Raw genomic sequence first — 15,194 nt, forward strand, 5'->3', positions numbered from 1 at the left:
GATGGATGATATATAAATTTGCCTACTAAATTTGTAGATGACTGAGAGATAGAGATAAACCATATTAAAGAATCAAACTTGAAAAAGACCTTGACAAAGGAGAGGGGTGAAATGAAATTAACAATATACAACTTAATAGGGTTAAATGTTAAGTTCTGCATCTAAGTTCAAATAGTCAACTACTTAAATATAAGATAGGAAAGCTTTGAACTGACAGGAAGTTCACTTGAAAAAGACTTAAAGTTCAATGGGAGTCAAAATGGGGTATTATTTAAAAAAAAAACTAATGCAAACTTTAGAATGCATTAATACAAACTGAAATTTAGAAAGAGGGAAGTAAAAGTATACCCACAATGTTCTGTATTACCAGAGCACATCTATCTAAGAATATTTATATGTCTATTTTTTATAAAGACTTGTCGAAGTGGAGTGTGTCCAATAACAAGGTACTAACATATCTTAAACACATATATGAAGAATTAATTAATAACTAAAATGTTCCACATAGAAAACATTGACTCACACACCATAATAGCTGAATTTATGAAGTTAAAAGGCTATCTAGTTGGAAAAAGGAACTGACATATTTTTATATGGTTCTAAGTGATAGGTCTGTTATAGGCAATATTTTAGTAGTAGTATTTTTTTGTTTTAATATAAGAAAGAATTATCTAAGGATCTGAGGATTCGACATATGGCTACTTCCCTTATATATACTGAGTTCTCACAGTAGTTTAGAATACCTGTCAGATATTGTGGAAAATATTCCAATGCATCAGTAAATGAATTATAGGAGAAGTTTTGCATGGATCAATAATGATGGTGAGATAGGAAATAACTCAGTCTTCTGTAATTGAAATACAAATTTTTTTTAAATTTATGCATACTAAACCTGGGGTACAGATCAGAGGTGAGGACACCAGGGGGTGAGAAGATTCACCAGAAACAGAGTGGGTATCAGAACATGCAGATGGACTGAACTGAAATATACTGAGCAGTGGGCGGATCAGGAGAGGTCTTACATGCCATGTGGGTCACCTCCCTGGCTAGGGATCTAACTTCTGCTGCAGGGGCTGTGGATAGCTTCATAGTGCTGCACTTTAACATGTTGCACCACCAGGCAGGGCCCTACAAAACATTTTTTTTTAAGTTTTTATTTATTTATTTGTGCATACAGAACTGGGGTACATGCCAGAGGCTCAGGGGCGGTGAGAGGCTTCACCAGAGACAGAGTGGGGAGCAGAACAGGCAGATCGACGAAGTACACTGCTGAGGGAAGCAGCGGGCGGGTCAGGAGAGGTCTGGCTCGCCATGTGGTCTCCTCCGGGGCAGGCGGCAGGCGGGAATCGAACTCATGCGGAAGTGGCTTCAGATTCTCAGTGCTGTGCTTTAACCCGCTGCGCCACCAGGGAGGGCCATCTACAAAACATTTTTTAAGGAAAATAAATGAGAAGGGATTCTGTATTGTGTAGGAAGTCTCTTCAAACAAAGATTCCATTTATTAAATTTCTCTCTATATTTACCTGGAATTTTGTTTCAGTGAAGTCTTCATGTCCTTAGCTGGTAATATCAGTTGTCCATTCTTCCAGAGGAATCCATTTCTGATACCTGTTAGGACTGTTTTAGAGAAGGCAAATGTCAGAATGTCTATGATGTCCTCCCACCATCTCCATCAGGAGAAGCCTGACCACAGCGAGTCCTCAAGCTGTCATACTTCAATCCTTCAACTGCACATAACCAGCCGACCTGGACAGAAGGGGGCTAGAACTCAAGAACAATCACCTATAGACTTGCTGGTGCCCTACCAAGCAGCTTGGCACAAAATCTATAAATAATGATTATGGTGTTGACTGAAGAAACATTGTTCCTCCTTTGGAGCAATTTACAGAATATAATACAGAACTGGTTTGGGCGTTTGGAAGATGAAACAAAGCAAAAGATTCCCCAAGAGAAAGTAGACTATGAAAGTCCCTGGATATACTGTAATCAGTAGTAGGCAAAAGTTATAAAGTAGAAATTGAGAGACATATGAAGGAATGAAGAGTTGGTCCACTGATAGGAGTAACAATCAGGGAGTTCGATGAAGGGCCAAGGATGAATCGTTCAACTGCTTAGGGAATGTCAAGATAATTCAGTTGCCAGAGTCATCTTGGATTGTTAAACTAACTCTATTCTAACATTATTCCAGTCTCCAACATTAACTGTTGTGCAGCCCTTTCCTATTATCCTTATTTCTATGTGAATCTCATACTGTGCTTCTCTGACTTTTCCACTTAGTCAAAGAAAAGAATGGAGACCACCAGCAGCTTGGGACTTAGCCCAAGCAACTTATCACAAGTTAAACATTTCTTTGTAGTCTCATGTTATTTTCACCTTTAAAATTTCATAAGAAATTTGCATTCTCTTCCTTACGGGATCTGTACTAGTTATTTATATAAAATATAATGCTTAGCCCATTAATCTACAATAGCTACTTAAGGAGATATGCCACTTATTTTTCCATTGCTTCCTATGGCTGTTCACTTGTGCAATCTCCTGTGATATGTTCACATCAGCTTGAGAAACAGCCTGCGATAGATTGTATTACTTGAGTTCCCTGAAGATTCTAATTAATGCATTGGTTTTAGGGAGATATAAATATGTGTGTTGTGTGAACCCTGTTTCAGAACATATTCTGAATCCAAAGCCAGAACTGATAGCCTCCTAGTTGTTTTAAATATATACTACTTTATAGTAAAATTAAACACATCCTGGAGGAATGGAATTTAATGCTCAAGCCCAAATATGCTTATTTGCAGACATTTTTATATCTTCCTGCATATTAAAAGTAATTCTATTTTATTTGTTTTTCCTAAGTGCTAATTTCTGCCCACGTTGTTGCAGGACCGAAGAAAGCCTATCTTCTTTCACATAAACCTAACTAAAGAAATAGTAGGGAAAAGCAGAGAAAAAATGGCAGACAAGAAAAATATAAAAGAATGAGGATTACAAGTGAAATAGGTCAAGGTGTAGACTTGTATATAGAATTAATTGTTTCCATTATATTTTATTTAAAAATTAATTATGTCAAAATTGAATGCTTTTTTAGGTTATTGGTGGTTATTAAATATTATTATTTATTAAAAACCTAATAAATTTGATATTTAATTAAATATTGATTCCAAATATATAACATTTAAATAATTAAGCCTAATATTGATGGTAGACTACAAGAGAGAAGAATTTCACTCTGAAATCCACATTTTTAAAAGTTTTATGTTCAAGGAAAGTGTTAAAACTTTATGATTTTCCCACTCATCTTTTTTTTTTTTTTTTTACATTGCTAGTGTCTACTTTCATTAGAAAATGATTGATATTTCCCAGGTGTTATTACATTCTGTGAAATTTATTTTAGAAGCCACTAGTGACTGTACACACAAGTTTAGTGCAAAAGGCTTTCTCGGACACTAACATGTATAGACATGGTGGGGCAGAGCACTAAGATATGGCCCTGCCTTCACAGAGCCATGGCCTGGAGAAGAGGGGTGTGTGAACTCATGATTGCAGTGCAGCATGATGCATGCACGATGGGACACGGGGAAGGGAATATAGGCAGCAGGCACAGAATCTCCTCAGGTACAGGGCCCCTGACAGAATTCAACTCAATTCTTGAGTTGAATAGCAGAGAAGACTTCAGGCAGAAGAACTCAGTATGCTCAGAGTATGATGCAGCATGGGTGTGAAAGAGACTACAATTATTTCAGTGTGACTGGAGAGGTTACAGGAAATGAATTGCATAAATGAGAAAAGAAAAGGTGTCAAGGCTAGATTTGTCGTTTCTTCTCTATGTGACCTTAGGCAAATTACCTGTCCTTCATAGGCTTCAATTTCCTCATTTATAAAAGTTGTAAGAGTTATTGTGAAAACTGAATGAGAAAGCAGTTTAAGACTATGGAAAAGGACTTCTTCTGGCCAGTGGAGACTAGTTGCCATGATATTCCTAGAGTTTGGCACAATTAAGTACAGGACGGGGCCCATCAGGCTTCATGAGCTCAGATGGACCACCTTGAGCTGTCTGCTATAAACCTGGGGAAGAGCAAGAACAGACCACAGATCTCTCTCTCTCCCTCCCTCTTGTTCTCTCTCTCTCTCTCTTTGGGAAATGGGAAAGTAAGAGATTGATCCTGGAAAATGTCTTCTATTCATTGACATTTACTCTCTAACAAATTCTATCAGGATAATTGTCAGGGACTCTTTGTTCCCCAATCACAGATTATGGGGGTGCAGAACAGGCAGGGTCTCAAGGTGGGAGCAGTGTCAGCGAGCACGGAGATTCCTAAAAAGGGGGGAAAAGGAGAAAAAGGGGAAAGGGGAGCAAGGAAGACACAGGAATCAGAGTTGGGTGCAAGTCTTCCTGCTCTGCCTTCAGCAGAGGTTTATTTTATACATTAGGAGCAAGCAGTGGGATGACATCAGCACATGAACTGGGCTGAGAGATTACAATCATCTTTTTTCTAAGAACAGTTTAGGGTCGTATTACCCTTTAGCTGAGATATAACATTCATTATTCTTAAAATCACTCTATTAAAGTTAAGATGGGTACATAAATTCATAAAACTTAAGGCTAATGTTGTTATATTTACTACAGTGTTGATAGGCTAAAATAAAGTCCCTTTAAACCTTAAATACTATTTAATGATCTTCATTCTCATTGAGACATCTTAGAGGTTAAAGTAAAGTTGAGGACTAGGGTGGAGGCTGGGCTGGAGATGTGAAGGGGGATAAGGTGAGGTCACGGGCCAAGGAGAAGTTGTGAAAGAGGGTAAAGTAAGGTAGAAGACTAGGCTGGAGGAATTTTCTGGTAGATAAATCACTAAGGGAGATAGTTAAGATTCCTCATTTAAAGACTGAGCAATAAAAGCTTGAGTAAGAGAGTAGAGTGATAAGATTTGGGTTCTGGTCCGGGCAGTAAAAGAACTTTAATTATTTTTTAGCATGTTCTAGTACTGCCTTGTCTTACAATATTGATTGTGTTATAATTGTTTTTATTAATCAGCCAGTTGCAATATTATTTTTTGCTTTCTAGAGGAATTTCCTGTCTTGGGCAGTGCTTGCTCACCTGAGCCAGGCAGCTCAGGCTAATGGTTGTAAGCTGATGGTTGCTTAGAATATTTTGATATTACAAAAAAAGGGAGGTCATAACATAAGTTAGCATGGAATTTCTGATTATCAGAGCACTTCCATCTCTATCCAGAATATGTCAGTCGATAGAGATTGCATAGCTTGTGTCAGATAATCACCTTCTTATACTACCTAAACCATTTCTATAATATGTGGGTTTATATTGCTCCTTTTCTTTTGATTTGTTTATACCAACATCTGGCAGGACACCCATGGAACTTGTAGAGATTACATGCTCCCTTTCTACTCCCTTGGAAATCTACTGGCGTATGGGCATAACTGTGAAAGTGGTGTCTGTTAGAGTGAAACACAAAACACTTTTTAATGACCACTTTATTGAGGTATTAATAAAGAGTAAAGATGTACACGATGTGAACCACTTCAGAGATAAGTATATGAAGAACAGAATAAATCACCCTAAAATGTGTCATTTAGGATTTTGATCAGTTTGAGTGAATGTGACTTGAGAAACAACTGACCTTCCTTTGGTCCTTGACAGCAGGAAACAAATCTCCCGTGTAATGAACATATCTTTGTACCAGGAAGAGAAGGAGGCATTCTTATCACCAGAGAGAGGGAATTTAGGGCACAGAGGGCTATATAAATAAATCTTGCTCCTCCTCACCTATTTACTACCCCAAACCCAAAGTCCTTTGTCTTGTCAATTCTTCACAAATTTATTGTTTCTTTTTGCAAATACTATAAAACTGCTTACAGGGCCACATTTTTTTAATCTCATATTTACATGGGATTCCCATATGCATGAAGTTAAACTTGTTTTCCTCCTCTAATCAGTGTTTTGTTTTTTTATTTTGTCAAGTTAACTGTTAGGGCAGTTAAAAAACCTAACAGGGAAATGATTTGGCCCCTACATATATAGTCAGGGAATCACCATTGTACTCTCTGACATTATTAGCTTAACCTTATTAGCTTTAAAAGTTTCATCTTCTCCCCTTATTTATTATTTGTATGTGTTAGGAACTCTTAATATTCGATTTTGCATCTTGGCAAAATTTTATGTTACAAATAGTATATTTATACTGTAAGTACTGTGCTGCACAGTAAAACTCTATAGATTATTCATCTTATAACCCTCTGACTGGTAGCTCTCTATTTACTCTTTCCCCCAGCTCCAGAAACCATCATTCAACTGCATCTATGAGTTTAACTAGATTATATTCCTCCTATAAGTGGCATCAGGCTTTATTTGTCTTATTTCAGGTCTAATGTCCTCCAACTTCAATGGTATTGTCACAAATGGCAGGACATACTTTTTAAGATTGAAAGGTAGTCCACTGGGGGTTCTCCCTGATTGCTGAGGGGTTAAGTTTTAGCACTACCACCACTATGACCTGAGTGCGATCCCCAGCCAGAGAGCCAAACACCTCTCTTGTCTGGCATGCTGCCCCCCTCAGCAGTGTGTTTTAGTAGAACTGCCTGCTTTGCTCTCTACTCTCCCTCTCTCTCACAACCCCATCTCTGGCTTGTACTTGAGTTCTATGCAAAAATAAATAAATAAAATCATTTTTTTTAAAGAAAGATATTCCATTGCATGTAAATACCACATTTTCCTTAACCACTTACCCACCCACCACCATTGTCTTAACACTGCAGTGAACACAGGAATGTAGTTATCTCTTTGAGATTCTGATCTAAATTCCTTTAAATATATAACCAGAAGTGGTATTGATGACTCATATGGCAGTTCTATTTGTAATTTTTTAAAAAGATTTTATTTGTACATACAGAACTGGGGTACAGGCCAGAGGTGCAGGGGTGAGAGGACTCACCAGAGACAGAGTGGGGAGCAGGGCAGTCAGATTCCCTGGAATACAAAGCTGAGGGGAGCAGTGGGCAGATCAGGAGAGGTCTGTGGTGCCAGGTGGGCCACCTTCAAGGCGGGGACCGAACTAGTGTTGAAGTGGCTTTAGCTTCTTAGTGCTGTGCTTTAACCCTCTGCACCACCAGGGAGGGCCCTCTATTTGTAAGTTTCTGAGGCATTTCCATACTGTTTTTTACAATGGCTGCACAAATATACCCATCGACAGTGCCCTTTTCTCACGAACACAGTACCCTTAATAAAAGTCCTCATATTGAAGGCCTGGTGGATAAGTTTCCATCATATGATATGATGAGCAACTTGATCTAGTTTCTCTGAAATCCAACCCTCGTAAGCACTGCCTACAGGTTTGCTCCTTCGCTACTCCCTGTGCTGGCCAATGGCATCACTGTACACTCATTGTTCATGCTGGGGACTTGCAAGTCACCTTTGATCCTCCCTCTCCCTTGACACCCACACTCAATCAATGACCAAGCACCAGTAAATCTAACTCCAACAAGTCTGTCTTCTTCTTTCCACTTCTACTGTGGCTGCCTTTCTACAGCTGCTCGTTATCTCCACGTTCAGGCAACATAATTGTAAAAGCCTTATCATGGCCTCTTGCCTCCAGCACAGACATTCCAGTGGTTGGGAGATCTAAGAACATATATATTTCAGCTTAAAATCCTTTTCAGGGCACTCTGTTGTCTACAAAATGAAGTCTAGAACGGACAAGGTCATTCCTACTCTGACCTTGTTCCTTTTTAACTTATCTCCTAGCACATTAACACTTTGTTGGTCTCTCATTATAGCAAACTATTGATTCTAGCGTTTCCTGGTTTCTTCCAAGCATTCAGACCTTTGCACCTGCAGTCCTCTTGGTCTGGAACTTAGCAAATCCACGTGTGTTCCATGTTCAGCAGTGCCTACATCACCTGGAAGCTAATTAGAAATGCCCATTCTCAGGCCTCACTCCAAAATTTACTGGATCAGAATTCTAGTTTTAACAAGATCACCAGGTATTTCTCACACAGGTTAAGATTTTAGACTCCTACCTACAGTGCTTTTTTCCATTTATTTTACCAACTTCACTCAGCTTTGAAACCAAATGTTCTTTTTTTATATATTAAAAAACCTAACCTGCTGGGAGAGGGAAAGGGATCAAAATGAGGGAAGGAAGAAGACAAGGGACTATGATGGTGGTACACAGGTGAATTACACCTGAGAAAAGAAAGCAAGTAGCAAACAAACATTGTAAGAAAAAAAAGTAAATGCAATAAATTAAAAAACAAACAAACAACAATAACAACAACAACAAAAAACAACTGGGCCCTCCCTAGTGGCGCAGCCAGTTAAAGCACAACACTAAGATGCTAAAGCCACTTAAGCATGAGTTCAATCCCCACCCCAGAGATGACGCACATGGTGCAGCAGACCTCTCCTGACTCGCCCATTGCTCCCCTCAGTCAATCTGCCTATTCTGCAGCCCACTCTGTCTCTGGTGAATCCTCTCACCGCCCCACACCTCTGGCCTGTACCCTAGTTCTGTATGCATAAATAAATAAATCTTAAAAAAAAAAAAAGAAACAACTAACCTGCCCTTTCCTGTCTTGAAGTAACTCTCACAAATAACATATCTTTATTCATAGTTTTTAAAAATCCACTATAACACTTTAACTGTAAAACAAAAAAACAGCAAGTAATATGAAATAATATAGACATATAGATTTGTATATGTAAAAGTACTTCAGCACATGTACACTTAGAGACATAACAAGATAGTCAAATGTTCACCTAGAATCATTGGGGATTGATAGATACAAATGAAGACTGATTCTGCTGTATTGCATCGATGGCACAAATACCATGAGCAGTGAGACAGTCAGGCATGTTCCTTTTCAAGATGGTGAATGACTCTTGGCAAAATTCCAAAGAGAGCAAGACACAATCTTCCTCTGACTCACAAAGGAGTCATATTCCTGGAAAATGCAGTTTTTATTAAAACTCCACAAAGCAGCTTTGTGTGTGTATTAGACATGACTTGGATTTTGAGTTCAGATAATTATAACTAGATTTTTACCTACATGAATGTCTAGCAGGACGCTCAGACAAATGTCGATGCAGGATGAATCTTTGTTATATAGGAGGAAATAGTGGGGCATCTAGAGTCTTTGACCATTTTCAGGGGTGACATCCGATCGGTGACCACTGATGATGCTCCCTGACATTTGCAAACTTCCTAAGGGGACAACAGCTCTCCCTCTGACAACTGTTGATCTGTCAGATCTGTACCAGCTTTGCTTGAGCCTCAATCACCCGACCACAGCCCCCTTCTCATCCTTAGTGTTCCCTGCTTCTTTCCTCCAAGGTGCTCTCCTTGTTCCCTAAACATAGTTCTAACCCAGCCCTTTACAGTGTATAAGGGTATGTTTCTAGGGTCATAATGTCTCAGGGAATCACACAACCTGAAACCTAATGAACACCAACAAAGGGTGTTGAATAAGTGCCTAATACAATAAAATAAAATGAGCAACTTTAGGAATATGTAGAGATACTGTCATTCATAACAATTAGATCCTTTCTACTTTAAAGATAACGTGATAAAATTGGATACTTTATAATCTTGTTTTTTTCCCTTCTTTATAACCTCAGGCATTTCTGCAGGCTTTATTCTTCCATTCAATTCATTCCCTGCCCATTATGCTGCACATCCCCTTGAGGAGCTCACAGAATCATGAGAAGAGTTATGGATGGAGCTTGGTATATTCCAGTGTGAGGCTTCACCTTCCTGGTGGTACCAAGGAAGGAAGTGATTAATTCTGATCAGGAGATTTTGGGATCCACATCTCCCAGATATAATGGTTCAAAGGTTCATATTCTTAGCCTATACTATAAAAAGCAATCTGAAGACATATGTGATTGATTCACTGATAGCACTTTTAGAAGCCTGTCAAAAACAAACAAAAAACCTAAAGGCAAAGCAGGCATTTTCCCAAAGGTTCATTGTTGAGTATAACCTATCTATTCTTTGTTGGGTGACTTGGGGGCCTTCTACAGTCCCAAGAGCAACTTTAAAATTGGTGTTTTCAAAAGTTCTCTTCTCAAACAGGTGATTTGAAGTGAACAACATTGGGTTCCCCCCCCACCCCAAGAATGTATTGCGCTTGGGATTGCCCTGTGGAAATTTACCACTAAAATATATACTTCTGTAGTTCAAATAGTAAACAGAATCCATCCTGATATGGTTGTATTTTTAAGTATAGATGTGGGGATGGTGTAAAGCACTAAAGCTGAAATACTTTTGACTGTTCTAGTAATTTAGAATTGTAACGTGTATGTCTGCCTGAATCTCTGTCCCCGAGTGTTCCACAGTTCCTGGCATGTCTGAGACATGTAGTAAATATTTGTGGAATGATTTAAGATATGCATACATAAATGAGAGGTCTATATTTCCATTAACTCTGAGCTTCAAAATTTTTATTACAGTTAACCTTTAGGGAAGTCAAACACGTTAAGGGAAATGCCAGGAAAGATTTTCTTTCCCATCCTGGAGTGAATGTGGTCTTTGAGGCAGCCAGGACTCTCAGCCAGGCAGTGTTGTGACCTCCAGAACCTAGCAGAAAGGTGGCCTTTTTGTCTTCCTCCTTCCCATCACTGGTTCCATGAGCCATTAGCAGCTGAGTCTAGATGATCTGCTCTTTTCTCTGGAATGAAACACTCTCTGCCCTCAGTTCTGGGAGCTCCACTCTGCTGCCTCCATCTGCTGCTTCTGATAAATGCTCATATTTTAAATATATTACTATCAGCTCACTCCCAAAGTGGTTTGCCGGCTCTCCATACAGCAAACAACCCCCTGGCACAAAGCCACTCCTTTGGGTGGAAAGAATTCGGGCAGACAAAAGGCCTATCTCCCAGTGAATCAAGATGAGAAAGAAGAGGGAAGAAGTAGCCTGGAGAAGCTTGTGAGGAAGACCATATCTGTGTCCTGTGAGTGTCAGGGACCCCAGGATCACGTGGCACTGGGCTATCTATGCAGAGTGAGGCTGCTGAAGTGTGGATTTCTGACAGTGGAGCGGAGGTGAAAATTGAAGAACTTGCTTTGCTTTTTTCCCTGACAATGAGCTGAACATTCTTAGCCTGGTCGGCTGACAACCCTCCATTAAGAATAACCTCCAGGAAACTAAGATACACAGAAATTTGCCTCCAGCCTTTAAAGCCTCCTCAGGCACATACACCATGTAGGCAACGCTTCCAAGTCCCCCTGCTAGTTTCAGCTGGCAGTTACCGCCCTTGCAGTGTTTCTTCCTTCTAGCAACTGGTCTCTAGCCAATTTCATTTGGAAAAGATGGAGTAATGCAGTGTGGAAGGTACCCCCGAAGAAAGTGGTCACAGCAGCAGCCTCTAAGGTAGATGCTTATTCTCTCACAGCTGTGGAATCAGATGTTAGAGTTGGAAGAAGAATTAGGGAGTGTGTGATCCAGTCCCTTCACCCTCTAGACGTCTCAAATGCTCCAATGCTCAGCTGACTCCTGCCTCCCTTCTCCAGCCTCCCACCAAACTGGGCCTTCTCTGTTTTCAGCTGTGGTGACTCCATTTCTCTAGGAGCTCGGCTCCAAGACTTTGGTGTCATCCTTGACTGACTGACTTCTTTCACACCCCAGTCTGCTCCAACAGCAAATCCTGCAGGCTCAACCTTCAAAACGTAGCCAGAATCTGACCCCTTCCCAACATTCCCATTGCTAAACCTCTGCTCTGAGCTACCTCATCTTGCCTGTGCCTGTGGATTATTGCAACAGCCCAAGGATCAGTGTGGGCCAAATCTGCCAGCCACCTGTTTTGTAAATACCATTTTTTAGCGTGCACACAGCCACACTCATTAGTTTGGCTGGTGCTATGGCAGCAGTATCAAGGAACTGCAACAAAGACCTCATGGCCTGTGAAAAACATTTGCTAGCTCTGGTTGACCCTGCAAGAGCCTATTAAAGAAATGTGAATAATAATATTGCCCTTCTCTAAATGTTTTGCTTAGAACAAGAGTGATGTCATATAAGCCCCCAGGGAACTACATTCTGCTTATATTCTGATCTTCCCCCTCCAATTCTCCCCCAATCACTCTCAACTATTCACACTGTCCACTTTCAGCCTCAGTCTCCCCACTTTCCATTAACCCCTACTCCTCAAACCAGGCATGCTGCTGATATAGGACTTCGCATATACTACCCTCGCTACCTGAATGAACTCTACAGTGACATCTGCCTGGCTTGGTCTTCGAAAGCCACTTTCTAGTGTTCCTTCTTGGTCACCTTATTTAAAGTAGAACATTCTTTAATTGTGTAATTTTTCTCCATGGTGCCTACCACCATTTATCCTACTATATATCCTTTAACTATTATATGTGTTATTTCTCCCCACCACCCCACTAAAGATAAAAGCTCCATGATGGAGGACAAGGGTTTTGTCTATTTTGCTTTCCTGACATCCCTACAGCACCTACACATGAACCAGATGCTCAATAGCTGGCTCTATAGGGATATATAGACATGTAACTATGCCCTTTGAAGTGGTGCTACTGTAGCAAATGTGAAATGCATCAGTGTTTCAGCAAGCCTTCTACAAAAACCCCTGCTCAGAGAAAAAATGCTAATAATTCCAGGCAGAAATGAACTGTGGGCTTGGGGAGGCACTTTACTTCCTACATTTGTTTTTTCCACCTTATTTCTTGCCATGTAACCAGGATCCTCATGCGACTCTTTGATTCTGTGGCTATAATTTCTGTAGTATTTCAGATCACATTCTTTCTGTTCCACTTATCATTATTAAAATATCTCTCTCTGGCTTCTATTACAAAAAAGACTGGCCTATTCTCTTCTAAGCTGATAAACTCATTAAAGTCCAAATATTAATGAATAATAATGTCTCTACCTCCTAGAAAATAATTTGCATTTAAACAACTTTCAGTGCCTGAATCCAAAGAGGCCAGTGATATGGGAGCTCCCGGCAGGCGAAAGGCCTGGGCCAGGTGGGGTGGACATGGAACAGTCCTTGCAGCAGAATCAAACACAGCCCAGGGGCAGCTGCCCACTTGGCCCCTGCAGGGTAAGTCCACCCATGTTGAAGTTCAAGAGTATGTGTTTGCACACAGATGTGCAGAGTGTCAATTAGAGGCACTGAGGACTTCTTAACTTGCATGGAAATGAGCCTGTCACTTGTGATATATGTACACACTTACATATATTACTATCGATTCTTTCCTTTAGTGCTTTGATAACTTTTCATCTAGCTTGCAGTCCCTCTGGCACAAGCCACTACCTACGAAGTAAAAGGACGCTGGGTTGCATAGGACTCAGCCCCAAAGAAGCAAGACAGAGAGAAGTGGCGATTGGAGCACAAATCATGACCTTTTCCTTTTGGCGCCCTGAGGCCATGTTTCCCATGCTCTGAAACACATGGTGGGGTCTGAGAGTGGAGGAAAACACACTAAGATGTGCAACCTTTTACCAAAAAAGGACAAGAAAAGAAATTCCTGATTCACTAGATTTGTGCTGTGCATGGAAGCCTTTCTCAGGCAATCTAGTAAAAAAAAAAAAAAAAAAAGGAATCACCTAAACAAGCAAAGAAGAACATAGCTGCTTCTAGCAAATCTCACTGATTTGTCAACCAGGAACCCTTTTACCTCCCAGAGGAAACACACACAGCACACTATTGGAAGGCCACCGACCTTGCTGGGATAGACAGTCAATGCACCCTTTGCCTGACCTACCGGAGCCAGCTCCAGAGGGTCTGGCCCATGCAGCTGCTGCAGATGAACAGATCATATTTTTCTGGATTATGACAGAGTAGGATTTGTCCCCCTTGATGGCTCATGCTGTCATGCAGGTGCTTCTGATGAAATGGGTATTGATCTGTCATTCCTCCAGGGAATCCCCTGGTTTCCTTTTGTTTACTTCATTCTCTATTCTCTAGACAAAGAGATGCACTTATCTAACCATACGGAATATTTCTGCATTTTATCAAAATGGCATCTTGTAAGTGGAAACTCATGAGAAATTAAGGCGGATTTCAGATATAAAGTACCTTGATGCACACACAAAAAAGACAGTTTGTAAACTACAGTGAAACCAGTTTCTTAAACTACTTCTAAACCCACTAAATATAAAACTAAAGAGATCTTCAAACCACTTTGAAGTGCATATTGGTTTCTAGCAAAGAGGATGTAGGAGATGTGCTCTTCCACCATGAGGATGTAGGAGATGTGCTCTTCCACCATGAGGCTGCTTCCACCTGAGCGACTTCTCCTCGCTGGAAGGATTCTGTCTCATGGGTGCTGCTGTGACCTGACTGGCACCTTTGGCCTAGAGCCAACACAAAATTCCCACTGGGCCAGAAGACAAGTGGGTTTGCCAAGCATTCACGACTATAGGTGTTTTGTTTTTTTTTTCCCACCAAATAGAAGGGCACAGAGGAGCTGATGACATTTTTACCAAGATGGATCACTTCCTAGACAGGCCAGCTGGTTTCTGGTTCAGTAGGTTTGGGGCAGGGCCCAAATATTTGCATTTCTAACAGGTTCCCAGACGCTGCCAATGCTGCTGATCCAGCTAGTGCACTTTAAGAAGCTCGGTGGTTCTATCCCTTTGCCCTTCCTTCCTATAGTTGTGGAGCAAGGGGTTTGTAGATGGAGGTTGCAGCTGCAAAAGCAGCCATGGGCATGGGGTGGTCTTCAAGTCTGGCTGCCATGTAAGATGGTCGGATAAGTGAAGTTAAAGGTACGTGGAATCCAGGAACTTTTCTCTTGATTCCGAGTACGTACATCTGTCTTGTCTAGCAGCTTGATCCTAGTTTATCCACTTCACTTTTAAAGCCCATCTGATGATAGTTTAAATCTGCTGGCCCACACCCATAGCAATTAGACCAGTATTAGAGAAAAGTAGGTTGGCAGATGTACCCAGAGGACTTGTGTGACATCAATAAATAAACTTCAGAAAGTAGTCTTGAGTGATTTTACACAAGTGGTCATAATAGAGCAGGTGAAAGCACACCTAGAGAGCGTTGGCTTAGGCAGGGAACAAAGGTTTCTTGGCAGACATGCCTGAATGCTATTGGCCATTCTGAACACAGAGACTGTCAGCCTGAAATGTAGACACTTACTCTGCAGCTAATTTTAAAGAGCTTGTATATGTTTTAGTATTCACCTTTTTTTTCTAGGAAACTTCCC

Source organism: Condylura cristata, unplaced genomic scaffold (assembly GCF_000260355.1).
Source record: "Condylura cristata isolate star-nosed mole 26May11 unplaced genomic scaffold, ConCri1.0 scaffold00003, whole genome shotgun sequence".
In the NCBI taxonomy this organism is placed as follows: Eukaryota; Metazoa; Chordata; class Mammalia; order Eulipotyphla; family Talpidae; genus Condylura; species Condylura cristata.